This window comes from Lagopus leucura, unplaced genomic scaffold (genome assembly GCF_019238085.1).
Source record: "Lagopus leucura isolate 7727_CA_CO unplaced genomic scaffold, USGS_WTPT01 Super-Scaffold_1, whole genome shotgun sequence".
In the NCBI taxonomy this organism is placed as follows: domain Eukaryota; kingdom Metazoa; phylum Chordata; class Aves; order Galliformes; family Phasianidae; genus Lagopus; species Lagopus leucura.
This window is the reverse complement of record NW_024962250.1, coordinates 26,641,100-26,668,799: the sequence shown is the minus strand read 5'-3', so window position 1 is coordinate 26,668,799 and position 27,700 is coordinate 26,641,100. Positions and strand designations below refer to the sequence as shown.

The 27,700-nt window shown below is 42.4% G+C and overlaps 1 protein-coding gene and 1 long non-coding RNA gene across 6 annotated transcripts in view; both read left to right on the top strand.

Annotated features, from left to right (window-relative positions):
• Positions 1 to 1,187: 1,187 nt before the first annotated feature.
• LOC122175236 lies at positions 1,188 to 6,517 on the top strand. Its single transcript, XR_006177357.1, has 3 exons — positions 1,188 to 1,337; positions 2,087 to 2,270; positions 6,456 to 6,517. It is a non-coding gene; the product is annotated as an uncharacterized LOC122175236 (long non-coding RNA).
• An 11,410-nt stretch (positions 6,518 to 17,927) lies between these two features.
• FOXN3 (forkhead box N3) overlaps positions 17,928 to 27,700 on the top strand; it is a 196,348-nt gene continuing 186,575 nt past the window's right edge. For 3 of the 5 annotated variants that reach the window (XM_042862693.1, XM_042862684.1, XM_042862673.1), the window contains exons 1-3: positions 17,928 to 18,184; positions 19,224 to 19,359; positions 20,114 to 20,294. The gene's annotated coding sequence lies outside the window, so the exon portion shown is untranslated. The remainder of the gene's footprint in view (positions 18,185 to 19,223; positions 19,360 to 20,113; positions 20,295 to 27,700) is intronic. The other 2 variants (XM_042862643.1, XM_042862666.1) reach the window with 2 other exon arrangements.

The following is a 27,700-nucleotide window of genomic DNA, read 5'->3' as shown; positions in this document are numbered from 1 at the left end:
TGCAAAATATATTTGATAAAAAATCATTGGTACCCAATAAACAAGAAACTGCAATATCATTTTATAGTCACTTTTCAGAGCATAACAGTTAATCTAAGTCTATAGTTATGTTGGTACTGTATAATATAAAATGTGTTTTATTCACTTTACTGAAAGATAGGGGTAGGGTTATCTTCAACTTTGTATTTTTATGATTTTTAAGGCATCTGTGCTGTAAACTGCATGCAATTCACTATAAAAGCTTTTATTACCTTTCAGTTCTCATGGTCACCACTTCAAGAATAGTTACTGCAGCAGCATTTATCCTCGCACGGGATTCCATTATCAAAGTACTCCACAAACACATCTGTAAGGAGTCTCTACCTCTAAGAAACGTCCACATATTCAACCCATCCTTCCTGCTGAGATAACCTCCTACTCCACTGTTTTCTGGCCAATTTTACTTATCTCCGATTATTCGAATGCTGCACTTTTTGCATGTTTTGCAAAACCCCTTCCTGAATTAATCAACAGAGAATCTAAATATTTCAACTCTGTGAAGCGGCCTCTGGTGTTACCAGGGAAATCACATGGGCAACAGCGGGTTGGCAAGCTATGTTTGATGTTTCACCTCCTTGTGCCAGTTAATGCATGCGCATAATTGCTCAAGAGCCGTCTGGTTGCAACCTAAGATGTGTTGCTCCTTGATAATGAAAGCACTCATTTGGTCCCACGCATGAACTAGAAGTGTTTAATGTGAGTCTGCCTGTGGGACTCTGATAGAAAAAAAAGAGCAGTGCCCTGTCAAAACCTTTTAAGAAATGTGCATGTAATAATAATCTCTCCAAATTGAATGAAAATCTAATTGGAAGATGCCTGATTTTTTGGGGCCCTGAAAAGTTTAATGTTTGCTATGAGCATGAAGTGGCAGCATTAAGCTTTCTCTCCATTCAACATACACCACTAGGGCTTTCCTGGCACTGGCAAAACAACAGGGGGCAGCTGGACCCAGAGATGGCTGCAGCTCCAGCCAATTTCTGTGGCCCTACGTGGGAAAACATCCTTGACCCCCCCAACAATGAGTGGTGTCTGAGACATCTTTAGCTTGCTGTAAAAGTGAGGGTAGGCAGAAGATCACCATTGAGCTTTCTGACCTCCAGCAATGCTGAGCAATACAGTAAAATTAGATTTTCTAACGAAGAAGCTCTTCTAGGCTCAGTTATGTTACTTTTGTGTGTGTGTTCCTTCCCAGGCTTGAATATACATGCTCTGGAAAGTGGTAAATGGGCATTTATCAATACATTTGATTGCAACCACTGCCTGAAGATGGAGATCCTTTAGCAAGAGTCCCAGGAACCGTGAGTATTGTGGAGGACTTGATCTTTGCAGAACAACTGAATAATAAGCTGAGATTGTTCAAGGAGGAATGAAAACTGAGGAAGGATGTGGTAACAATATTCAAATGAACACGGGAATTACAGATATTAATGCTTTTCTTCCCATCCACTGGAAGTACAAAAACTAACATGATAAAACTATAGCAAGTGAGGTTTACTTTAAAGCAGGAAAAAATCTTCAGTAATCAGAGAGTGACTGTCAGGGATCTGTTGTCTGAAGCTGTGGTCAAATGCCCATAAAGAGGGGGTGTCTAAGAGCAGGCTGAATATATACCTGCAAGGATGAGCTTGGGTTTATCAGTGCAGTGATGGGGCAGGGAGACAAGACAGCGACCTCTGAGACCTGTCCAGCCCCTGCACAGTTCTCTGTATCCTGGGTGAAGACTTTTTCTCTCATGCATCTATACCACCATCTGTGCATATCTTCTCATTCAACTGAGCCATGTCCTTAGCAGCTCTTCCTGATGGTCTGTGTTTGAGATGAGAAAACGGTGAGGCATTATATATTTGCAGTTTTAAAATAAATTTTTTAAAAATTTGCTTGCTTACCTGATATCTTCCATTTTAAACATGGATTATTGTAATTCCTAATGGGAGCAAAATTGATAAAGGAGGTGACCAGAAGCTTATTATTAATTTGCAGCTTTTATCTTTGGGAAATCAGCATTCTGGCAAAGGATTTAATTGGGCTTTTTTGTTAATTCTCACAGTGATGCTCTGGTTTTTCCTTTTGGGACTGCAGAGAAAAAACAGCATCTGGTGTTTGAGGATGCTGGAGATTTACACCATATTATGTGTAATATCTCTACTGTAAATAAACAAAATGAATAATTAAATGAATAACGAGGTGTCCTGAATTACAACTTCTCTGGCTGCATCTATGGAAAATCAAAGGTATGTTTGTTCTTCGTAGTTTGTGCTTTGGTGGGCATCTTGGTCTTGTCATTGCCCATATGGATATTAGCAATATATCTTTTCAAGCAGAAGCCTGAAATAATATTGATGAAGGCTGCTTGGTAAAATGGAGGAATTTTTGCTCTTCAATGTAGCGTCTGTCTGTGTTACTGTAAAACAGAAGAATATTAGAAACTGTGTCATAGCCCTGTGGGCCTTACTGCTTCTGCCCAGCCTCTCCTGAGCTGCTCGCAGCCCAGCACCCCGCATCAGCCCAGGGCCAATGGCTGCTGCCTCAGTGAGGCACCAGCAGAGCTGGGCTTCAGCTCCCCACAGCCCAGCCCTGTCAGCCACGGGCCCTGCCAAACCAGGCCTGACCGTGGCCATATCTTGGCCTGGCCCCCGTCTCTTGGCTCCTGTCTCCCTGCAGAAAGCCTTCGTGGTCCGCAGGGAGCTGCTGGCCCACACTGCCTTGTTGGATTGGGTGGTTATGGTTTTTTGTTTTCTTTTTTCTTTTTGAGTATAAAAAAACGCATATGATTTACGTTGGAGGTGTTGTAGAGTCTGTCCTAATACAGATACTGGTGACATATTGGATGTAGGTGCCACCGTCCATGCTTAATGAGAAGGCCAGCACTCAAACAGAAGTCACCAGGATGGGGCAGGAGGAGCCCCCTCCTCTGGATGGCTGTTGCATTGGCTTCATGAAGACTGCAGTAGGCAAGGTGCTGCAGGAACACATTCTGTCCCCCAGCTGTCCTTCTGTGACAGCTGACACTGGGGCCACTTGAAGCTGTGGCTGGAATTAATATCATCTCAATGCCAGATTTCCACCTTGAGCACAGCTGCATATAAGTAGAAGGCAAAGTGATTTTTATGTATATGTGATATGATAATTAAACTTAGCACTTTTTCCACATTTGCTATTCAACACTGTAAAAGGAAGCTAAATGAATTGCCAAGGAGATGTAGTGAAAATTAATGATGGGGATAGGACTCAGAAGGGCTGTTGACATCTGGGCTCAATGTTCTGCAGAATATCTAGTCATTGGTTAAAATCTGGTAATCACCTTAGGTGAGCATCCTTGGCTTTCTTCTGACAACCCCACTGGCACGTAGCTGCATTTTTGTGCCTTTCCTTCCAGGCTGGTCCTCTGCAGGATCATTGAGATTTGATGCAATGACAGTTCTTTATTTTAAAAAGGGGCTTTCTGATGTCTGCTGTAGAACACCATCTTATAGATCAACTTATATTACCAGAAACATGGCAAGAAATCCTTAGACATCACAACTACACAAAACATGGTTTGTCCAATGTTAAACCAGCAGCAAAGGACAAACTATTTTTAGAGCTGTCATGTTATTGCACCTGAGCTTTATTTGTCTTCTGATTAAAAGAGGTTTTCCTTCAGAAAAGTTCACTTGAATCTTATACTCATTTACTAAGTCTTACGTTCCAATTCAATTTATTTTAAAGCAGATTCTTTGGGGAAAATTATAAAGCTAATTTGAATTGATTCTTTGGAGATTCAGGTTTAAATGAAGTGCCATAAAATTGGCAGTCAAAGGGAAAAAATAGAATTGAATGTTATACTTGTATTACTCCATGGACACAAGCGCGTTGCTTTTTGCTACTACTGAAGGTTTTGATGTCGTGTATTTCAGACCGTGTATAAACACATAAGAATTAAAGTTCACACTGTTTTCCTCATTCATGTATATTACATCAAATTACAAACTTTTGGCTGCCAAGATCACAGTTAGTCATTCACTGTTTCCATTTTTTCATAATAAATTCTATAGACTCTTAATGGCATTAATGCTAATTTTGTGGAAGTGAAACAAAGTCCTTTATTTGTTACGTGTTGAGAGGATGGTACATCAGAGTAATGCTCCTCACTAGCAATATCGTCGCTCTCCATTTCCAAATCTACAGGGTAGCATTTGGTAAAAATACTAAGCTGTTTTGGGTGTCGAGCAGATTAGAAAATGGCTGTAGTTTCGGTGGCAAATGTGTGGCTTTTTCTGAAGCCAGTGTCTTTTTGAGGCCTTATGATCTTGTATTACCAAGCACCTGGTTTCTCACTAACAAATGAGTCAAAATTTGTTCTTACAGGCTTTCCGGAAACAGGTTAAATCTGATTTCTTGTTTTGTTTTTGTTTTCCATAGAGCCTGTAGATACACCTTAAAAATAGGGCTTTTTTCTGTTACTGTTTGATGCATTCATAGCTTGGGAAATTCACAGAAATAATGGCCAAGGAGCTGGTTGTTCAGTTTCCTCTCACAAAAAATAGTGGGTGGATGTTCATTACTCCATCCCAGCACTGTGCTTCCAATCTAATCAGAAGCAGAAGTGAGGATATGAAAAGATGTGCTAGAGAAAGCTCCTGTGCACTCCATTATGCATTCTGCACACATGGTCCTATATTAGAAATGGCTGGTATTTTGTTTGAGTAAATATATTAGGAGATATTTAAATTAAAATATATGTTGCTTTCTTCCAATTTTCTTAATGTGAAAAGAGTTTTACTGAAAGAAGCCTTCAGGCCCACGACTGGTTTTTTATATGCTCAGCTTCTGAGGAGCTATTAGTCAGAGTGGAGATACTTGTTTGCTCTGGTCCCATTGTAAGTGTTGGATACCTGAAATCAGACACCAGTGATGGTATTTAAACGTGGAAGTGAGAATCCCCCAATCTTTCACACATGCTAAGCTGCTACAACCCTCGGTGATCTCAGTGGGAGCTGTGGCTGCTCAGCACTTTGAAAGTCAGCCTGTTAGAAGGGAGGTGTTTAGAGGAGGAGATAGATGCTGGGTTGCCTTGATAGTGCTTCAACACACTGCAGAACCAGATGGAGGTGAGACGGTGTAATTTTGCTCTCGTTTGCAGCACTGCTAAGCTGATGGAAATCTATGGGTCACTCCTCCTGCCCATCCCTGGCATTCTGAGAGTAGTTTGGCACCTGCTCTTCACACATTTCTGCTATGCCCTTTGTACCTAAAAACACTAAGCAGCATTTGCCAATGTGCTGCCAGCTACAAGCATATGCAAGCTGCTGGCCTCTGGGCAGAGTGGCACGTGGTGCTTTACCTCATTTGTGGGACAGAATTCTATCAGACTGAATTGATTCTGGATCCCTGAAATCCTTCTCCATCTGTTGTGATTACAAAGAGAATAGTGCTTTGCTGTGTATGACAAAGAAGATAGAGACCCTTGTCCTGGTTTTATATCAATGAATGGAAACCTGATATTCCCCTTTGCTAAAAGTGGAATTGTTCCTGAATGCCACGTGCATTGAGAATGTAACAAAGTGAAGAAGAAAAAGATAACAGAAGTGCATTTATACAGTTGTCTCTGTTTTACATTTCTGCTTTTCTTCACCAAAGCCCAACTCTCATCTTCTTGCAAGAGGAGTGAGTGCTTACCCACGAAGGCTGGCAGCTTTAGTTGTTATTCAGTTGTCAGTATCAGCGTGCTTGATACCTGCTTACATGGTGAAGCTGTAAGGGATGCTAAGAAGTCCAGCATGTTTTGGAGGATTATTAAGTCGTATGGCCAAATTTTTTGCTCCGAGGAGCAAGTTGATTACCGTTAAGGACTATAGAAATATACAAATAGAAGGTATTTCATATTTATTAGAAACAAGCTGTATTACAGCAGGAACTCATTTTAAGCAATATAAATAAATAGAGATTTAAATGTTTTATTCATAATATATATTTTTAAATTTCAGTGAAGTGTTCCTTGTGCTTAACTGTGCCTGAACCTCTTCCCTGATCTGAGTGCTGTCCCTCCAACAGTGGCTCTTGTGTCTCACTTGTCGCAGCATGAAAACTCATGGTTTTCTCAGTTTCTGTCTTTTGAATATTATTTTAAATAGACCCAACTATTATACCTATTATACCTACTTGGGTATTTGTTTGATCTTGTCACCAGCGCTGTTTATTAGCTGATGGAACCAAGCCCTAGGCAATATGAGCTCAAACAACAAAGGAGCTCACATACCTATTTAGCCTCACCCAATCCTGTACTTTACTACAAATTAAAATAGATAGGTTTCCTTTGTGATTTAAGCAGCAGGTGCAATTCACATTCTTTTAGCCAGAATAATCATTTTCTTTAGAAAACTTTTTAAAAATATTCTTGTAAGAGGTTCAGACTTTTTTGTTCTCATCTCTTTTAGGAACACATGAAGGAAATTCAGACACAGCAGTTAAAAAAAGGAAGAAGCTCAGGAGAAACAGGTAAACAGGAAATAGAAAAAAAATAAATCTAACAAGCCTTTTCTGAAGAAGCAGAGCAAGTACATAATGTTTATTTCAAGCTACCTATGGAAATTGTAACATAAATAAAAACATTTTTAAGCTACCCATAAGCACTTACTTCCATGTGCGCTGCTCAGGTATTGTACGAGGCAGTAGATGTTTTAGAGATACCAATAGACAGACGGGCTTTTGATGACAAATCGTGTTATATGCAAGCCAAGAAACAGCACAGAGAGCATTGCCCTTGATTGAGAACTGGGCTTACACCTCTGGGACAGAGCAGAGGAGAAGCAGAACATGCTTCACAAGAAAGTTTCCGGATAGGTTTTTTAATATCTCCAGAGAAGGAGACACCACAGCCACCCAGGGCAGCCCAGTTCCCGTGCTCTGTCACCCTCAAAGTGAGGGAGAATTTCCTCATGTTTACATGGAACATCTCCTATGTTCCAGTTGGTGCCCATTGCCCCTTGTCCTGTTGTTGGGCCCCACTGGAAAGAACCCCATCCATTTGACACCCACACTTCAGATATTCATAAACCTTGTAAGATCCGCTCTGTCTTCTCTCCTCCAGGAGATGCCATTCCCCTTAAGTTGCCTGGCCCTTGCACCACGTAATTGAGGGCAGAAGTGGACCACGTTCTCCTTCTGCTTGTGGTATGTCATGTGTAAACTCATGCATAAGCAAGGGATTATCTATAATGATTCACTGTGCATTTATCTTTTGATAAAAAATGTTGTGTTACTTTCTTCAGCTCTCATTCCTTTCCACTCCTCAGTCATGCTCACAATGTCTCTCACTGGCATGTGCTGAAAAGAGTCATTAGCACACACTGAAGGGTATCAAATGGTATGTTTGCAGCTGTCATTTCACTGGATTCTCTTTGGCTGTTCCCCCCCTTCAGGCTAATTGTGTCTGTTGTCACTAGGCAGTTAGAGGACGATGCAGCAGGGGCCCAATGAAAGAATCTCCTCATCAGACTGTACGTAGTGGTAGGAAACCTGTGGGAAATCAATGCTAAGGACATGAAAAGAGCAAATAAGCACAGAGAAAGAGCAGAACTTTGTTCGCAGCTGAGTGATGTTTGATAACTCTAACGGAATTTGGCTTTTTGATGAAGCTAATGCTTCTTTCAATTCAATTTCATTTAAAAAAATCTACAAATTCAAAATGATCTGACTGCGTCCCCCAGCCTGCCTCTGGCACGGCAAATATGGCTACAAGCAACTCCACGTGGGCACAGCACTGCGGCCCACAGGTGGGGACGCCTGAGGCATTTCCTCAGATTCCCACTCAAGTGGCCAGGAGGTCCTTCTGAATGAGAGAAATGCAGTGCCTGTGATCAGACTGTGCTCCTGACAGCATGGGGACATTCTGCGAGAGATTCCCTGCAACTAAAGAAAGGCCTGTCAGAAATACAGCCGCAGCACACACCGTGTGTCACAGCTGGGAGCGAGTGGGATGCTGGACGCCCTTCAGCCAGTCCTCCTCCTCCACCTCTGTTTCCTCTCAGATGTTTACGGCAGAGACAAGGGTGAGTGTAAATAACCACCTGCCCCAAGGAATGTGTATGGGATGTTACACTCAAGGAGTAAAAATGCATGTAGATGCCGGCTGCAGGCATACACAGATGCAGGCATACACGTTAGGAAAGCTGGTGTGAAGTTTTACTGTGTCAGTAGTTAAGCACATGAATATTTCATGGAGAATTGTTAGGTAAATATGCAAGAGGTTTTTGTTTGGATACAAATTTGCCTTTACTTAGGCACTGAATTCTGTGGACGAGAGGTTCAATATGTAATGCAGAGTGTATGTAACCACATGAACTGGTGCTTCTCGGAGAGTGGGCGTTTATTTAAAATATGTCCGTAGTCTAATGTAGCTTAAATGAAGTCAGAGGCACACAGGATGTGCTGCAGGTAGGAGAGCGATAACACGAGTGTGGCTCTGCATAACACATGCATTTTTTATATTATACTCTTCAGCTCTTCAGATTGTCTGCAAGAGGATTTTGGTGCAATCAGTCACAGCTCTTAAAGGAATGCAGAAATTTGTTAACACTGAAAATCCCCCTTAAGATAGCATTCTGTACCTGTCCTCCTTCGCTTCTCTCCCTTGCCTGACAGAATGAGAGCGTGTGTCAGGGAAGGGTCCTGCAGGGAGCAGCTTTGGCGTGAGGCTGGCAGGCACAGATGGCCAGCAAGCTGCAGCCCCAGTCCTCCTTGGCTGCTCGACCACACCGGATCCTTTGGTGAGTCCTCAGCAGCCAGCAAGAGCGTGTTTACTCCAAATCCTGGCTTCCTTGCTTTCCTCAGGCTGACTAAAGACACACTGCCATCCCTCTCAAGCAAACCCTCCACTGTGCACTCCAGGCTTGCAGCCTTGTGGTCACTGTCATGGCTTCCTCCTCATCCTTCTCTCTGAACAGGCCTGATCCCTTGTGCCCTCTCCCCACTTCCAGGTGCTGTCCCCACAAAGCATGGCTCTCCAGGCTGATGTCCTGGGACTCCAGTTGTGACCGTGCCTGCTCCTTAACTGGGGCAATAGAGGAGTTTCTGGGCAGACTGCCTTCCCACTGCCCGCAGAGAGAGCTGCTCAGGTGGACGCTGTGGAGTGCAGTGTGACTCCTATACAACTCGTGAAGCTCTGTGTACATACATGTAGACTGTGCTTGGACTACTTCATTGCATTTCTTTCTTTCCTTATGGAAAAGGAACCTTTTCCTCCTCTCTCTGCTTTGCACTTCTCTTCCCACCACAGTTCCCTTGCCCATGCTAGAAAAAGGAGGAATCCATGACAGTGGTACCAGAATGTCTTGTGAATGTGACACAGTGCTAGATGGCTCAGATAGCACAGTTATGTTGAAGAGAGTGGAACTGAGCCTTTTTATTCCACAGCTGAGATCCTGACTTCTATTTTCAAAAGATTAATTCTTTTCAGGTTTACAGAAGTCAGCCAATGTCTACTCCTTGCTGTTGCTTTTTCTTGTCAAAGCACTTACATTTCTGTGCTTACAACAATCTTTTTACTGGGAACAGTGAAGGAGTTTTATAAGAATAATGCTCTTGTCTCTGATGCTCAATCAATCTAATTTTCAGCCGCTTCGAAGTTTGCCAAGCTCCAGAGCTTAAAAATACACACTTCAGCTTCTCACAGCATGTGCGAGATGCTCCCTGAATTTCTGGGCAGTCAGAGCTTGTGCTGTCCTCAGGCAATGTCAATTTGTCCATTACTGCAATGAGCCCATATTGCTTTCTGTAGTTTGATTCAGTTCCAGTGGCAAATTACAACATTTAGACACTACTGAGAAAATATAGGTGGGAATGTTAAGTTCCTCCAGTGCATCTCAGCCCAGCTCCTCCCCTTAGAACTCACAGCGCTTGTGCTCCAGCTCAGTCAGTAACTACAGCTGCACGTAACACTTTGTTACACTTCTGCTATGGGATGTTAGGAGAGCCTGGCAGGCATCCTTATTTCTGAAGTGACTGCAAACTGCTCTTCCAAAAAGCCATGTGGGCAATCTCACCCGCAAACATGCAGAGGGAAGTATGTTTGCTTGATATGGTGAAGTACTTACCTCTGCTACATTGTTTATTTGGTTATGTTTCTGACACTGACAAGGTAGGCCTTTGGGGTTCTTGGCCAAAGCACCTCAAACAGTGAATCTGTTGCACAAACTCAATGTAAGTGATGAACTCACCTGAGTGCTCTGTGACACAGCACCCATCGGACCAGTGCCAGTGCACGTTGCTGCCATGTGGCCATTCCTCATGCATGCCGCTTCCTTCCAAGGTCGCACCATGTGGTACTGAATTTCAACAAATGATTTTTCTAATATAGAGGCTTCTCTGTATTTTTATGCAATGAGGTATAATCACATTGGTTAACATATCATAACAGCTTTTATTCTCTGTTTCTTATCACAGCACAGTTTGGAAAACTGAGATGGTATCATGATCCCCATTTACTTCACCACGGTGTTTCCTTTTTACGTGTTGGCATTTAGTAACACTGCTCTTTTGTTTCAATTGGTTTCCTGTCAATGCTACTTTCTGGCTTATACGTTTCCATACAATAATATTTCAGTGCTCAGTTAGAATATACTGTCAGGACATACTTATTTGTATTTAAACACATTTCAGTGGGAAGAATTAAAACAGAAAAGCTCTGCAAACATGCCTGTTGATTTGTGATTCTGTAAAACATCTTCTACCTCAGTTGTATGCCAGATTTGTCCCTTCAGCATTGCTTTTACGAGAACAGGAGAGAGTACGACTCAATACGCATTAGAGAAACACCTGATATATTCTCTTATTACTCAAATGATGTTTCAAGCATAACACAGAAGGTGAAGCCTGGGTGAACATCTTGCAAAGCACAAAAAGAGAGAACCTCTCCTTTTATTTAAAATGCTCATATGTGTTGAGATGCAATGAAAGTCCCAGATAATCTCTGTTTGTGAAAATCAGACCAAAGCAGTTCAGCCTAGATACCTGGATGGGGATTTGGTACTCAGATAGAATCATAGAATTGCTTAGGTTGTAAAAGACCTTAAAGATTACCGAGTCCAACCACAACCTAACCATACTACTCTAACCCTAACAACCTTCTGCTAAATCATGTCCTTGAGCACCACATCCAAATGGTTTTTAAACACATCCAGAGATGGTGGCTCAACCTGTTCCAGTGCTTGACAACCCTTCCTGTATGGAAGTTTTTCTTGATGCAGTCAGGCATCTTTTGAAGCTCATCACTGTAGCAGGGAAGTTCATCCCATGCACCAGAAGATGCTGTGGAGTAGCAGCCCTACCTCATGACTTGCTGTGCTGCACCTTTTCTCTCCCTTCTTCCTGTGCCACTTTCCCTCGGGGTTAAGACTTGGTGCTCTCAGTGCATTTCATCCCTGGGCCAGCAGCACTGTGAGTTGTATGTCATTGGCAGTGGAGGGACAGGGAGTGAAGCCATACAGAAAGGTACAGATTCCCCAAGGCATGGTCTGACAGAAGTGATACTAAGCACACAGTGTCTGGACACAGACACACAGTCACACAGTCTGGACATTGCAGAACCCACACCTGCTCTTTTAGGGCTGAACAAAAGAAAGCCCTACACAGAAGCCAAAGCAAACATACTCCTATCCCACTATCACCTATCTGTGAAGTAGTTTCCCTCTTTACCTAGTTCCTTGGCAAAACATGATTTTATCTGCTCCAATGTGGTCAAAAATACTATGTATAAGTAAATACAAGCCTGAAGTCTCTATGATGACAGCACCACTTGCCTTCGTGTGTCTTCAGGTACTGCCCTGTGGATGAAAACCAGCAGTTCAGCTCCCCTCACCACGTGCTGGTGTTTCTGAAGTGCTTCCATCTTGGGTGATTTTCTAAGTAATAGGTTTTTAGTGACCATGGTATGCTTCTGCCAAACAATATAAATCAAATTTTGCATATCTAATACCAACCTATACAATCATGCATTGAACTGTTTCCATTCAGCTCTTCCTTTTGTTTCCATATCTCTAGAAATATCCTGAGTCAAGATGCCAGCCCCTCCTACACCCCATGCTCCAGATGCTGGTCTGCTGAATGATGGCTGTATCTGCCCTGAGGACATTGCGAGCCTCACTCCCAGGTATAAGCTGGTGATATTGCACCTCCTCCTTTATGTATTTCTATCTGTGGAAAGAAAACCAGGAAAGTAGGAGGCTAGATAGGGTGGTGGTGACTTTCCACCAGATCCCTGAACAACAACGCAAGGGTCAGATGTCAGGGCTCACTGTGAAGCACTCATACCACAAAGCAGAGGTTTCCTATGCACTGAAGTGGCCTTAGGAGCCAACTTTTGTAAACAGTTTTTTGCTTGAATAACTAGTGAGCTTCTCACATCATTACTGCACTTCATGCAATGACAGAAAAAGAACTTGGTAGAAGTTCTCGCCTCTCGTGGAGGAGCACTGGGCATTCCTCTTCTTGAATCCTCTTCTAACCTTCTTTTTCCTTCCGTGAACCTTCCTCCTGGTTTAAACTATCTATTGAAAATAGAGAAGTTATTTGTGTGATGTTATTCTTTGCTACTTCTTCCCATGAAGAACCTAGTCCTGGCAAAGTTCAGTGTGGAAGGAGCACTGGGCTGCAGCCGTGGCCTGGGAGCTGCACCCACACAGCTTGCACAGATTGGAACACTTTGATCTTATTGTCTGCGCTCAAGATACTCAGATCTGGAAAATAACCACTGAGCATACAAAGTAGGTCACTTCATTAATGCAGTGGTGAGCACCTGCTAACTGCAGTAAAAGAGATCTTCATATATTACTACTGAACCTGGCAGCAATTAATAGACCAAATGACTGATCTTCAGAAGCGCAAACAGACAAATGGTCTCTCTGGCTGCCTTTATACTTTCTAGTCAGCTTGCAGTTGAGGCATAATTTTTGCACATACCCACTTGCATTCAACCTTTCTGCACTTTTGGTGGTTCATTGCAGTATGTTTGGAAGTAGCTAAACTTGTGCTGGTATGAAGAGGCTGGCCAGCAAGTCCTAGGAATAACACAGATGTCAGCAGCACCCAGCTGGCTTGACCCAGCTCATCCATACCTTCCGAATATGCCTTTAGAGGTAGAGACACCTGCCTGTATGGGAGGTATTAAATGGTGCTAAAGAGAGGCTTGAAATTGGCCTTACTGAGGAGAATGGCTTTGGAATGGTGTCCTGGTTGGGCACCTCTGTATGTCAGGATACCTGCTGGATAGAAAAGCTTGTCTTCAGAGTGGAATGGCAACATGGACAGGACTGCTGCTAAAGGCTGTGCTGAAGGTCCAGGATATGATATGTGCTACCTGCTTACTGAAAGAAGAGGTATGTGAGGTGGGGACCAGCCTACTGAAATGCTGCTTAGAGCTTCTGCGAGCTCGGACCCTGTGATCCAGAAAGACCAAATCTGAATTTTGATGACTTTTATAGCTTGGAGAGATGTAACCTGTAGCCTTTCTATGTGGAGCTGCTTGCAATCCTATTCTGATAAACTTGGTTTCTAATAACAGAGTAATTTTAAGGCTGTTATAGTAAATATAAGCAGTGAAGATCTTCCAGGTGACACTTATGTAATGTTTGCACTTTAAAAATAATGTATGGATTAGAAAGAACATATTAGTTCAAACACTTTGGAGTCATCTGAGACTCAGTATCATGATACTTTTGAAATAACAAGGGCTGTCTGTGATATTCTGGCAAACCTTTCCTTCCCTGATCCTCATTTCATAGCTCAGCTGTATCTCAGCTGTCATGATTGTAGCCTATGCAAAGAGGCTAATCAATAGCCAGGGGAAACAGACTGAAAGGTCTCTGGAACAGCCTGTAATGCTACTAATCTCTTAGAATAAGGACCCAATTTTGAAGATGTATACAGCTGGAATAACTGTTTGCTCCAGCAAGTTACTCTGCATTTCCATCATTTGAATGATTCCCCTTATATTCACGGGTGCTTCACCAGGCAACACTACTGTGCTTTATAAATAAGAGCACATAACAGACAGTGATTTTATCCTCATGCTCTCTTATGAGGACTTTATTTTCTATTAAGTTCAAAGCAGTTCTGGATAGGTAAAAGCTTTGTGCTTCAGATTCATTTTTTCTTTATGCCACTGAAATTTTTCATCCATATCAAGTCATTGTCCCTCTCCAATTCTTCCCAGCCATCTCCTTTAGCTGCTCCTTTGTACTTCAGTCAACGTGAGCTTCATCAGCTCAAGCATGTTAAGAATTAACCTGAGAGCAAGTATGCTATGAAAATTTCCATTATTTCCTGAGAGAAGCATCCATCAGAAAAAAAAAAAAAAAAAAAAAAAGAAAAAGGAGAGAGGAAGGAATCAAGTGTACACTGGGTAAAACAGGGAAACAGACAAGTGGGAGAGTGTGAGGGGAAGATTTGTTAAACTTGCATTCCACTCAGTGGAAAGAGAATGCTGCCAAGACAAGCTGTAACTGAAATCAGCATACAGTGCTTTGGGATGGTGATTGTCAGTCTGCTATTTCCCATTTTGCTTAATTTTTAATCCAAATTGTGTTCTAAAAATAGGGAGCATTTCGGAGCTGAAAAGATGGGAGTAGCAGAAGGGGGGGAAAGCAGAATGTGCAGGAGGAATGCTGCTGTAGCTGAAGCAGCCCCATTGGGATTTCTAGCTCTGTAACTCAGTTGGTTGTGGTTACAGAACGAAGACTTACCTTATCTGGGCCATTGCGGCTGGAGGCACTGTGGTAGTCCCTCTGTAAAATAAATGATAAGTCATAGCCTGCGAACAGAGAGGGATGGTTACATTCCTGTTTGGACAACAGTAACTGGAATAAGTTATGGAATATGGGCAAGAATTCACACATCCTGTTCCTACCTAAGTAATGTTTCTATAGCTTCTGCCATTCTTTTTTGCTTTTCATGTGTCTGAAGAGATTTGTACTGCTAATTATTAATAGCAGGAAGTTTTTACAGAAGTGCTGGAGTCTCCTGTTTTCAGTTAGCATTGCTTCAGCATGGCTAGTTTGTCCAGGATGGGAAAGCCAAGAGATGTCTATCTGGATAAGACTGTGAAATCTTTGTTTATGCATTAGTCTCCTCTCCAGAGAAGACTGTGGAATATCTTGCCTGAAGTCCCAATTCAGCATCTGTTCTGAACAGGCCCCCTTAAAAGCCAGAGCAATCTCCTCTAGGCTAAGCAAGAAAAACAGCTGGAGGGGGGAAAAAGAAAAAGCAGAAAAAACCTTATATCATCTGTGAACAGATGTGTCTCCAAAGTCCTCCAGCACAAGTGTATGCATGTGGTGCAGGAAGTACTGATTTCAGTAGCCTTCAGAGGTTCTGCTGCCTCCTCTGACTTCCATGCATTCTGTTGAGACTGTTACTTTTGGCTTTCCTCAGAGCAGCAGATTCTGGATGACAACAATGCAAAACAGGAAACTTTCAGAAATTCAGATTTGTTTTGGGTCCAGGACCCAAAATTTAGTGATCTGCATCATAATCTCAAATTCCTGCCTAATTTTTGTGGACCTTTACTGAAAGGAGTGTGGGAACGGTTAAGTCAGAGCCTGAACCACTAATTGAGCACCTGGGGAAAGGACCTGGTCAGCCCTGGCAGCACAGGTGAAGGCAATTCAGCTGTGTGACCAGAGCCTGGCTGCACCTCTCTTAGACTTCATTTAAAGGCTGACAGCCACTGGGAAAGGATCCCTTCTTGGAGATCCTTGGTGAGGCTTTCCCCTGTGAGCCTCTAATCCTCTGATATGGGTGAGCAATCATCTTACCTTACATTATAGCACCTCTCTGTTGTGCCAGTCCTTCAGTTACTGCACCTTTGTTGTAATACCTTTCCCATTGTATTGATCTGTCCAATTGCTACAAAAGGCTAAAATGCATTTAAATTATATCACTTCAAATTTTTTTTTTTTTGAAAACTGCTAAGTCCCCCCTCCTTTCCAGAGGGTGGGAGATGTGAAGCTTACTTAAGTTTCTCCAACTGTGCCCAGATAGAAGAATCATAATACCTTGACAAGCCAGCTTCTTCCTTAGAAAATGCTGGCTCACTTAAATAGATCACAAGGTATTTTAAAATCACACTCCATGTGTTTTGTTTTCTGCCACTTTTAAAGCTAATAATCAATTTTTGCTGAGAGTAACCAGGGAAAGCAAAAGGGATTTAAGTGCCTAAGTCACTGGACCACAGCTTTCTAATTTATGATGACAGTGATAGAAACTGGCTACTAAGAAGCTCCCAGATACACCACCTGATGTCTGCTTTCAGATCCTGTTTAACTTTTTAAAAATCTAGTCCCATAAATGTTAGACCTGAGTGGAGTACTCAAAAGCCCTCTGTTGCACTGTCAGTTGAGGAATTGGTTTTCTTCTCGCAGAGTGCTTAGAAAAGTGGGTTGTGGTTTTATATATATATATTTCCTTCCCTAAAGTGACAATAATTTTGGAATTACAATCAGCTCTAAGCACCCAGGGCTCAATGGGGATGCTTTCTTTCTAAGAGGAAGGGATCGAATCCAGCTGAGCACTGAGCCAGGCAGGGGCTCTAGAAGGCAGTGGACTGTGTCCAGCCCTGGTGTGATGGACTGCTGGTGCCTGAGCTACAGCGTGCACTACAAACCTGATGTGATTATGCCCTTATCATGTTCTGAAATTCATATATGTCTTTATAGCTGAATTGGTTCCCAAACATGACAGTCTCTCTTGTCTTTTGTCGCTGCTGGGTAAAAGACATCGGGGACAATTGGAAGCAAATTACTGGTGTGGCTGAAACTGAGCAGTCAGCCACAAACTGAGCTTAAAGCTGTTCCAGCTGTAACCTGCTTCCCAGAAGCTGCTCTGCAGAGGTGTGTGTTTGGACCATACTGCGTGTTGTCTGTGTGAAAGAGTTCAGCAGGGCTATGTGTGCTCTGTCTGTTCTCCTTGCCATCCCTGCAGCTTGACTTCTGCAGGTGAGTGCTGGAAATCTTAAACCTTCCAGGGCTCAGCCCTTGTAAATGAGAGGAAGTTAAAAGAAGACGACCCTTGCGTCTTTCACTGAAAGAATTCCCAATCAGGTCTGAAGTTCACCACAAGCGGTGGAAAATTAGCCTGCTGTGTGCTGCAAAAATCACCTGGAGCAACTGCTCCTCATGGAGCCAGAAGTAACTCCTGATATCCTGATGACACAGTCCTTTAACACTCACAGAGTAGTTTTTATCTTCTAAGCATTGTGAATATTAGCTAATTAATCCTCACAAAGCCTCAGGGAGTTACAGAGGTATTGTTATAAGCTGGGGCCAGGGAAGCATTTCAGTTGTCATTGTGCTTCGTGCTGTGGCTACCGCTGGCATCAGTTGGGGCAGGGATTAACATGTTACAACTAAAAAGCACTCTCCTTTTGTCCCCCAGTGATTGACAGTTCGGTGAGGCTCTCCACAGAGCAGGAGAACCTGGGATGCAAAATTAAATGGGGCTGTGTCCTCCCAGCCTAGAGCAGTGCTGCCAGCTGCAGCCACTGCCTGTTACCCAGTGGCTTCGGAGCTGCACCTGAGGAGCTGCGGCACTGCTGAGCCTCTGGTGGGGCTGCGCAATGCAACGCCCAGAAACCCAGTGCCAGCTCCTGCAGGAGCCTTTGCCTGCACACCTTAGTAGAAGGCAGAAATAGCTCTGTAGGAGTGGCACGTGCTGCAATTGCACTACAGAAACTGGAGCCCTTTCTTGCTGTGTCTTCCAGAGCCCTATTAGCAGGGGGCAAGCAGCAGCCTTGGAGCATCTTGCTGCTCTGATAGAAAGGAAATATGTTCCTCTTTAGCATAGATAAGGACCATCTGTGCATGGCTGAAATGAGATAACATTTAGAAACCTCCCAGGATAGTAAGGCTGCACTTTTCTTTGGTGTTTCATGCTGTTCAGGCTCATGGCAGTGCTCCCTTTGAACTCTGTGGTTTGTAGTTCTCACCACTTGATCAGAATGAAGTGGAATGCAATGGTTTGTCTATACTGTGGCTCAGGAACAGTGTATGTAACAGGACCTGTGCTGATATGAACCAGTTGATGCTTGGACATCGCTGCATGGTCTCCCAAAGGTCTGACATGTATTTTGCTGAGTCCTTCCATCAATGAAACCTGTGCTGCCTGCTTCTAGATGGTAAGTTACATGGAGAACTGTTTTATCTGTGGGCAGGGCACAGTGCTTTCTGGACTTGTTATCAGGGCTGAGACATAGCACTGGGAGCTTGGGGATCTGCATGGAAGCTGCTGTAGCAGATACGGTTTTTGAAACACAGCTTGAACTGGCTGCGAGGCATCATTTTTCTGCACCATTGAAAGCCAGGCTGTATCCTAAGGACTATTTGTTTTACCTAATGCATCTCTACCCTATTTATGGTTTCCCTAATATCTTACCTAAATCTCTCAAATTGTCACTGTTGCAATTATATGCTTGTCCATTACTTCTCTGCAATTACTTCCTGTCCAATCTGTCACAGACATTGAAATTACTTTATTTCCTTTCTCTTCACAACAATCTGGATTCACTGAAAGGATGCTGTTGAGTCCCCACTCAGATTTCCTTTCAGTTTAAGCAGCCCCAACTCATTCAGCTGTAATTTCTGGCTGGCTGATTTTGCTTGTTCCTCCCATCTGATGTGTCCCTGATTGCTCTGTGTCCACCTCTGGATGTACTGGAGATATTGCCTCACTGTGTTGAAGCAGGCAGGATTACCTCATGTGTGTTACCCCGTGAGAGATTTGTTTTCTGGGTGTGTCAGTGCTTACTGGGGGCCTGGGAGAGGCATGGACCCATGTGTCAAGGGGGGGAAGAGGGATGGCACAGCACTTTGCAGCCTGCAACAGAGATTCAGAAAACATTTCTCATCCTAGTTTCAGTTCTTACCTCTTTCATTATATTGAGTGTAGTGGTAAAGGAGATCTCTAGTAAGAGATCTTTTCTGTCTTCTCAATTGAGTAATGCCAAAAAGCAGTGGTGTTATTAATGCTACTATAGCTGTACTACAAAGCTTATTCCAAAACTCAGGACTCCACCAAGTGAAGCAGATGTATTGTAATGAGTGAATCATGATGAACTGTAGAAAAAGGGGAGTTCAGGATATTTGGCTGAAAGACTGAAGGTCACATACAGGTCAGTAGGAGACTGAATTGTAAGATGTTAACTTTTGTTCCTTCAGAAAGCAAATAATGTAAGTCCAGTTGAAAGACAAGACAGTAGCCTTTTGCAGAAAGACAAGATGAACTGAACAGCGAGATTCAGGTATGCAGAAGTTGTAACCAATATCCTGAACCTTGCCAAAGGGAGTTCTGTTGGTAAGTGGCTTGAATCTGGCCAATCTTTATTTGCAAATGAAAGCAAAGGTATGTTTTGACAGAGAAAGTGTGTGTGTGTGTGGGAGGGGGGAACCAAAGAAAAAGGAAGGGGAAATTGCAGAAAGAGAGAGTGAAGTGTCCTGGCTTGGGCTGCAGTAGAGTTAATTTTCTTCCCAGTAGCTAATTAACTCTATCCTTGCTGAAACCAGGGCACACAGACTGCTTAATTAAAACCTAAGTGATGAATGATGTCCAGGAAACTTAGCATTCTGGGAAAAATAGAGGGGATCTTGATGAGGGAGTAATCTCAAAGTGTGAAGTTTTTATTCCATTTTCCCAGTGCTGTCCAAAGAGACTCTGATAAACACCTCTGTTTACACTTGTTGCTCTATGTTATGAAATGAATGTATTTTTAGTAGTGTAAAACAGTGTGGAAGGGAAGGTGATTTTGTTTTAAATGTTTGGCCAGTCCCAGCTGCTCAAGGTCTTAAGTTAATGTATGTGTGCACAAAGATTTCCTGTGTGTGCCATACCCGCTAGGGACAGAAGACACTGACCTATGGAGCCCTTAATATGTCTCTTGTTAGGCAGTGACAAGCTGCCTTTGGTAAGTCCTTGTATAATCTCTAGGAATATTGCCATGGTGTAATGCTCCGGCCTCAAACCTTGCTCAGTCCTTGCTACAGAGATGTAAAGCAAGATTTCTCCCCTTTGTTTTCCCATTTTGAAATGGTTGTCCACTTTCCTTCTGTAGGACAAGAGGAGAATGATGGCAAAAGAGTTTGGTATATTTTTGCTCCCACCTTCCTCTTATGAAAGAACAGGACATCTGTGGGAGAGTTATCCCTGGTGGGGGACTTGATGGAGAGTACCAACCAGTCTTTGTGTGAAAACACTCTGCACTCCTCAGCACTAACCTGTGATCTGCATCCTTGGTAATCAACGGGATATTCTTTTAATCCTTGCTCTCGTTTCTTTTGGTGCTGTGGCACAGGTGTTTCTATTTATGTCAGACAGATTAATCTTAATGTCACAAATGCCTGCATAGTTGATGTCCTCAGCCAGAACCTTGCAGCTTGAGAGATGTGTCCCCAGCCCCCACTAATCCAGTTGAGGATGGAGGGAGGAGCCTGGTACACCCCAAATACACCTCTCTTCCGACTTAGGAAGACATTATTGCTGCCAGAGTGCACACTGTCCATTCTTTAACCAGACAAGACTGGATAAGAAAGGTGTATGGATGGTTTATACAGGCAAGACAAGGGACAAAAAATGTTGGTAGGTAACAGTGAAAGTTCTTACTAAAAAAAAAAAAGCTGTAGAGAGAAAAATGCTGGTCTGCTTTATCAGTTCAGATCTCAAGCTGTTTCAGCACTTCCTAGCCCTAGAAACTGGCTTCCTCCTCAAAGCTCCTTCCCCCCCAGGTGTGCTCTGGGGTTGCCTCGAGCTGCTCCCCTAGGCAAGGAGGTGAGCCCCTTTTCCTGATAGCCAGGAATTTTATGTTAAGGGTGTGGTGGTAAGATGTCATAAATTGCAATCATTGAGGTGAACAAAGGCACTTTACTATCACTTCATTGGAGTTGCACTATCCTTTTTATGCTGAACTTCTTTTTAAAGACCAGAAATGATGTGACCGTTAGATAAAGCATCCATCTCTGTGTATCTCTACAGTTAATTTAAGGGTGACACTCTTAGCCAGGTCCCTTCAGGAGGAAAAGGATAATACACTATTAAAGTTGCAATTACTGCATTAGGCTTGAAATGTAAATCCGTATACCAGCTGTTATAATCTAGCAAAGAAGGAGGGGGAAGTCTGGCAAATAGTTCTTGTGGGCTTTTATATAGCTGCTCATAAGAGTGAAATTAAATGAATACATGTGTATGTGTGTACAGCTAGATTTATAGACTCTCTTTAAAATGTAACCACTTCAGGTCCTGCTGAAGTAGCAGAAAACAAGCTGGGATTGTTCCACCTGCATAACTGGCCTTCAGCTTCCCCATGTTCAGATATGCTTTGCAATGCCAGAGGGACTCACCTATGCCTCGAGCTCAGCTGTTTCTTGGGGCAGATGTGGGAATTCAGAGGGTTGATCTTTGGAGCACTGCAAAGCAGGAAGGAAGCTAATACTGCAAAGAGTATTTCCTTTGGCAAGTGCAACCCCCTTCCCTGTGCCAGAACCCCTCTGTGAACCAGAGCCTTCAGGGCAGCAGTACTGGCTGCAGCACAAAGCCATGCTTAGTAGCTGTGATTTTTTTTTTTGTGTATTTTTCTCTCCTTTAGATATGGCTAGATCTCTAGCAACCTACTGTAGCTTTGCTACAGCTTTGCTCTGCTTGCTTCAGCAGAGCTTTGTCAATTTGGAGTAGCTGAGGGCGTAACACTTAGTCCAGAGAGATGAAATGCTTTGTTCAGGTACCAGTACCTTATTGGAGCTGGGAACAGCACACACGTGAAATGTTCACAGTAAGAGCTTATCTTCATGTGCTACTTGCTACCAGAACAGTCTGGAGATCTGCAGGAGGTGCCCTTCAGTAGCTGAAATGGTACAACTGCTTTTTCGGTGATGAGAAATAACATTTCTGAGCTCACCAAGTACATATCTTCGTATTCTGGAAGGAATCACCCTGCCTTTGGGTACCCTGTGATTTAATTTCCTTTAGTTTTCAACTTTCCTTCTTACTACAACTGTTCTGTTACCAGCCTTTGCTTTTTCATATAAATACAGCTAATTTCAGTTTTTTGAAGTCATCCTGCCTGATATTCCTACTCTTTGCTGCCTGGTGATACTTCCTAAATTTGTGACATCAAAAAACTTTCTTAATATCAATTTATATTTTAAATTTAACTTTCTTTTTGCATATACTTTTAATGAAAATGTTGTACAAGAGCAGTCCTTGAATGGTACTTTTTGTCCCTCCTTGTGTGGAAAGCTCTGTTGGTGTGATCCTTTCTTTTCCATCAAAGCCTGCTGTCCTGTTGCTCTGGCCTGATCGCTGCCTATTGCATAGTTGTGCTGTGAATTGCACAGGCCGATTTAAATAGTAAATTACGACATGATGCTATTGTGAACACTGTGCTAAAGTCCAAATAACTGTAATTTTCTTTTTTTTGTTGTTTTCCCTTTGGGGATAAATAGCAGATAACTTCTGGTAAGCTCAGACATTTTTTTTCCCCCACATATATTTTAAAATTATCCTGGCAAAAGGATGTACAGCTGCCTGGATAACTTTTCATTTTCCCAGTGTAGTTGTTACCTGTGTTGTTTTCTAGGAAGCCTGTGCCCCTTTATGGTGGTATTCAGTGTCCTAGTTGCTCAGAACTGAGAGGGCGTTCATCCCCTGCTGGTCCATTCATCCCCATCTAAACAGCTAGCACTTCCAATTTCTCTTCCATTATCCATCCTTTAAATATAGTCTATCCTCCATTAAATTCAGTATCATCTTATTACAGAAAACAGAAGTATCCATTTATGTTTGATTCTCTCTGATCTTTACATCATTCCCATCAGTTCTGTGTTTATGCCTCAGTCTACTTTTATTTATATAAATTAGGAGCCATTTGTTACTTTAATTTCCTTTGCAATGCTTCACTTTCAGCATTTTCCACTGTGTTTCTTTGCTCTCTGAGCTCCAAGTCAATTTTCCTATCTTATGCTTCTCCCTTTCCATGGCATGTATGTGCTCAGATTGCTTGGACTTAGTGACCAGTTTGGCTTTGTTTTGAGGTATGAGGTTTTGTGGCAAGAAACATGTCCCAAATGCATTGGCCCCATCCTTTGGTGGTTGTGGCACTGTGAGTGGGGTCATTTCCACTACTTGGAGTGTGACAGAGGAAACCAGAGCTTGGCAGTGCCTTAGATTTTTGCTAGGAGATAAATAGGTCAACATATTTCAGGACTGCACTGGCAACCTGGTATGTCTGATCTCTCTGTGAGTAATAGCCATTTTGAAGTGATTATTCATCCTGTTAGATCTGAAGTATTTCTCTAGAAGTGTTGTTTTTTTGCCCTTCTAACTTAGGAGAAGGTTTCTTTGATCTGAATGTCAAGTCCTTTTTAAATTGAAGTCCTTGAGTTATTTGGTCAACTTATTTTCACTAGTTGTTTCCTGGTAGTTCAATAAATAGTAGCAGATCTATTTTTGTTGATTCTTTGATTTAATTTTAAGTGAGCCAGCCCATGCTTGTTCGCTGCAGAATTCTTGTCTATGATTAGCTCTTGCATGATGTATTCTCTGCTCGCCGAAACCAGGTCTTAAATGCAGCTCTCTGTAATCATAGAATCGCAAGGTTGGAAACGACCTTCAAGATCATCTAGTCCAACCATCGAATTGACTCCTTGGTGAAGAGATCTGATGCTCTCACTGAGCACCTGGACCATAGTACTACTGGCTGCACTTACTCTGCAGTGTAGGCATTGGATACGGTACTGCTGTAAATGCATCGTGGAACTGACGCCCTTCTTGATGCTGTTCTCCAGTTGCTCAAAGGTTCAATAGAACCAACTTTTACTGTCATTCCTTGGAATTATTCTGGCTTGAAGAGATTCGCCTTCGGCCTGTGCTGCCTTGTCTTTGCTTTATAACCTATCACACTGTGGTGTTATAACATCCATCTGCCGAGATAATCTTTATTTCCATCTTTCCTGAACAGCATGTACCTTTCAAGGATTTGCAGAGCACAGGTAAATAGAGTAGCTTTTAGGACAGTGTTTTTGTTACACCTTTCAAGTTTTTTTTATTCTGCCCTAGTGGAGGCTGAGTAGCCATTTCTCCAGCTTTTCTTAACCTTATTTCCTGCCTTAGGCTGGCAGGGAATAGAGGTGTGTACTTTCACAATAATTACATGGGGTTTCTCATGCTGAATTTTACTGTGGGATTCCAACCCTAATAATTCTTTTTAAAAAAAATTTTAAAGGATTGCTTTCCAAATGTGCCAAAAAAAAAAAAAAAAAGGCAGTAAAATCTTCCCCTCTAAACCTGTTTGTCTTGTCTGAGGAGCAGGTATTTCAGGGTCTTCATTAGGAATATCTGAGCTCTACAAATTCCATGCTAATGTCTGCCTCTGCTCTGGTTGAAGCCAGTGCTCTTAGCATGTTCACCACATGTTCACCACCTTCCCTGTCTGAGATGTGGCAGAGACAGCAACCTCCTTGGGTTTTCCCCATCCTTTATTGTGTATTCCACTATCCATCTGCTATGAATCACTCATAAACCTAGCCTAATCATGACAAATATGTGAAGAACTAATTTGTTGTTCATAGGATGAGATGAATTATGTTGAATAATGAAGGCACTGATGCCACTAACTTGGTTTGATTTGTATATGTTTAGACACATTTAAAGTCAATGGAGAAGTATTTGCAACTTGGAAAGCTCAAATGTTTCCTGGTTATTATCTTCCCTTTTGTAATAATCAAATTCATTTGCAACTAACCACAACAAAGCAACCCAATAACAAAAGATTTATATTGTGTTGGCAGTTGAAATGGTCATTTGATTTCCAATGGGAGTCTCTTGACGGGTAGATCCTCAGCAGTGCTCATTTTCAGGTCTACCTATTTATGCAATCTGTATGATTTACCATGCCACAGAGAAGAGTCTATTACAGCTTCTGCAAGTAAAGTAGATGCTACATTAGATAGCCAAGTTTCCTAGAGCTATTAGCCATATAAATACAAGATGAATTGTTTTCCTTGCGTTAGGAAATCAAGGTGAGACTGCTACAAACAATAACAATATATCAATGTCTTTAGTTTTCTATTAAGCTCCATTTGCCTGCAGCTCTTCCAGCTGAGGGCAGAGTAGGTTGACCAGCTCAAGGAAGTAACATTTCTAACATCCCAATTCAAAAGGGTACAGGGCCATATTGTGGAAAAGAAGCTTGTATATTATAATGTTTTCTTGAATCAAGAACTTGATGTCAATCATGCTTTTCAGTTGTAGAAGCCTGTTGTTTATTGCAGCAGCACGTTTTGTGCAAGTTCCTTCCTGATTTATGATGATTCACATTGATAGACTTCTAGTCTATGACACTGCCATTGCAAATGATAATTTATAACAGCTTTAGCTCTGCTCTTTCAGTGCTGGCTTTCAAGGACTGGAGCCAAGAGCTATTCAACAGAAGTAAATCTGGGAGGAAGTTCACTTACTATGAATATTAATTAATGTTTATATACTACAGTTTATTTTGTTATGCAGTGATTTAATTCAGACAATCCAGAATAGTGCTGTATGGTAGAAGAGAATCAGTAGCCATGTGCTCAATTCATTTCAGAGATAAACCTGCTTCCATTCATTTTCTTTTATGGCATAACCTGAAAACAAGCTTTAGTCAATGTGGCAGAAAGGAGTGTGTGTAAGGTGGTGACAAGTGGTGCTTCTGTATTCTCTGTAATTATGCAATAAAGAGGAGATGTTCAGATTCACCTCCAAGCCCTTCCCCCGTGTTGCTCTTCCCATGTGAGAGTTAACCTCTTCACTTTGCTGCTTTCTTCTTATTCAAACTAATCATCTCCTTGTAGAGATGCTAGTGGAAATGATTGAGACAAAGGGGTGTAGCATCATCTTGATGCTGAAGAGCTTTCAGAGGAGGTAAGTGCGTGACTTCCCAGCAGAACGAGAGAATACACAGCTGAAAAATCTTTCTTCATTTCTAAGAAAAGCAGGAATGGCCAGGTCACTGCTGGTTACGAACATGCTTGTATTTTTTGTGTAGCACTGTTTTATATTTTGTAATCAAAAGCCAGTATTTTATTGGGCTATACTCTCAAAAGGTCTCATCTCAAAATACTCTCATATAAAAATCTGTCATAAGAATAAAACCCCAATGGAGACTATTAGCCCCAGCATTTTTTTTCTTGACGTCAGCTCTTCCCTGCCTTAAAGTATGACCCCAAAGCCCTGAGCTCACCACTAAGGAGGCTGGATGTGGAAGCCAGGCAGCAGAGCCTGTTGGGTCCAAGCCCTCTTTGTAAGAGGGGGAGGTGGCTGTGGCTCCAGTCTCTGGGGTGCCTCTCTCCCTCTGCCTGCAGAGCGCAGCCGTGGCCCCTCAGAAGGCTGCTGCTGATGCCTGTCCTTGCCCAGTGGGCACACCAGCCTAAGGAGACCATTCCATGCATGGTACAGCAGATAAGCCATAGTTTGTGCCTACTTCAGTAAGTAGCTCGACAGTGTAGCATATCATTGTAATGGAGAAAAAAACCTTATTCCTTTAAATTAGATGTTAGGAATTATAGCTGGACCTTTAAGGTGAAGGAAATTTGATCCATTCAAGTGGCACAGAACAGCCTTCAGTGCATTGCAGAGCCTAAGGAGAGAGCAGAGTGTTGCCCACTGTATTTACTATCATGTTTGTTTTGGGAGCTAAATTATTCTTACTAATTCTGCTAGCAGTGTAATATGCTGTCTCAGTAATGGAAAGCATATGAAAGCAAGCAGATGGTGAGAGCAGAAAAAACCCAAGCATGTCCTGATAATGTAGTAAGCAAGTTCATTTTTTTGGCATTAGGCTTTCATAACCGAGGCATGGTGATAACAAGTACAGACACATTTTTAAAGCACAGTTCATCAAAAAATATAGCCAGTTTCATTGCAGAGCAATGGAAGATTACTTTGAGACTCTTATATAGATAAAAGCTAGATGTGAATGTTGTTGAATTAGACCCATCATTTATTATTGCTGGCAGATGATTGACAGCAGATACTGGTCTCAGCGATGCCATCACAGTCCTGTGATCACTCATATCTTCATGAATGTAGAGTTTCTCACCCATTCATTTGCAAATATGTAGCCACCTTGTACTCCAGAAAAAAACAGACGCTTAGATACAGGGTGTTATTGGAGTGGGCAGTACTGCAAATTCCAAGTATTTTATTTTGCTTCAAAAGCATTCAGTCTCTGGTTGGAAGTTGTGAAGTTCAAGGTTGCTGCTGCTTAAATATCTGCATATCTGCAGCATGTGTGGATCCCACCTGGCTTTGGCCCCATTCCCTGTGAGGAGGGCAGCGCGTGGGGAGTGCTCTGTGCTCAGCATGGCTGGAGAAGAGTGGCCTTGCCTTGCTGCTGGAGCAAACAGCACTAGCATGCAGTTTTGGGAGGGGGGGAGAGGGTGGAACCAGCCTGACTACTTCCAAACCACTTTTTTTTTTTTTTTTTTTTTTTAAAGTCTCTCAGGTCAAAATATGGGCAGAAGCAAGACCAAATTCACTGTTTACACAATGTATCATTTTAAGGTTCTTCAGAGAAGTAATACATTAATTTTTGTTATGATTTCATTTTGAAGCAATGCAGCTGCATCTTTGTGTGACATCTCAAGTGGCTCCAGCCACGCACTGTGAGATG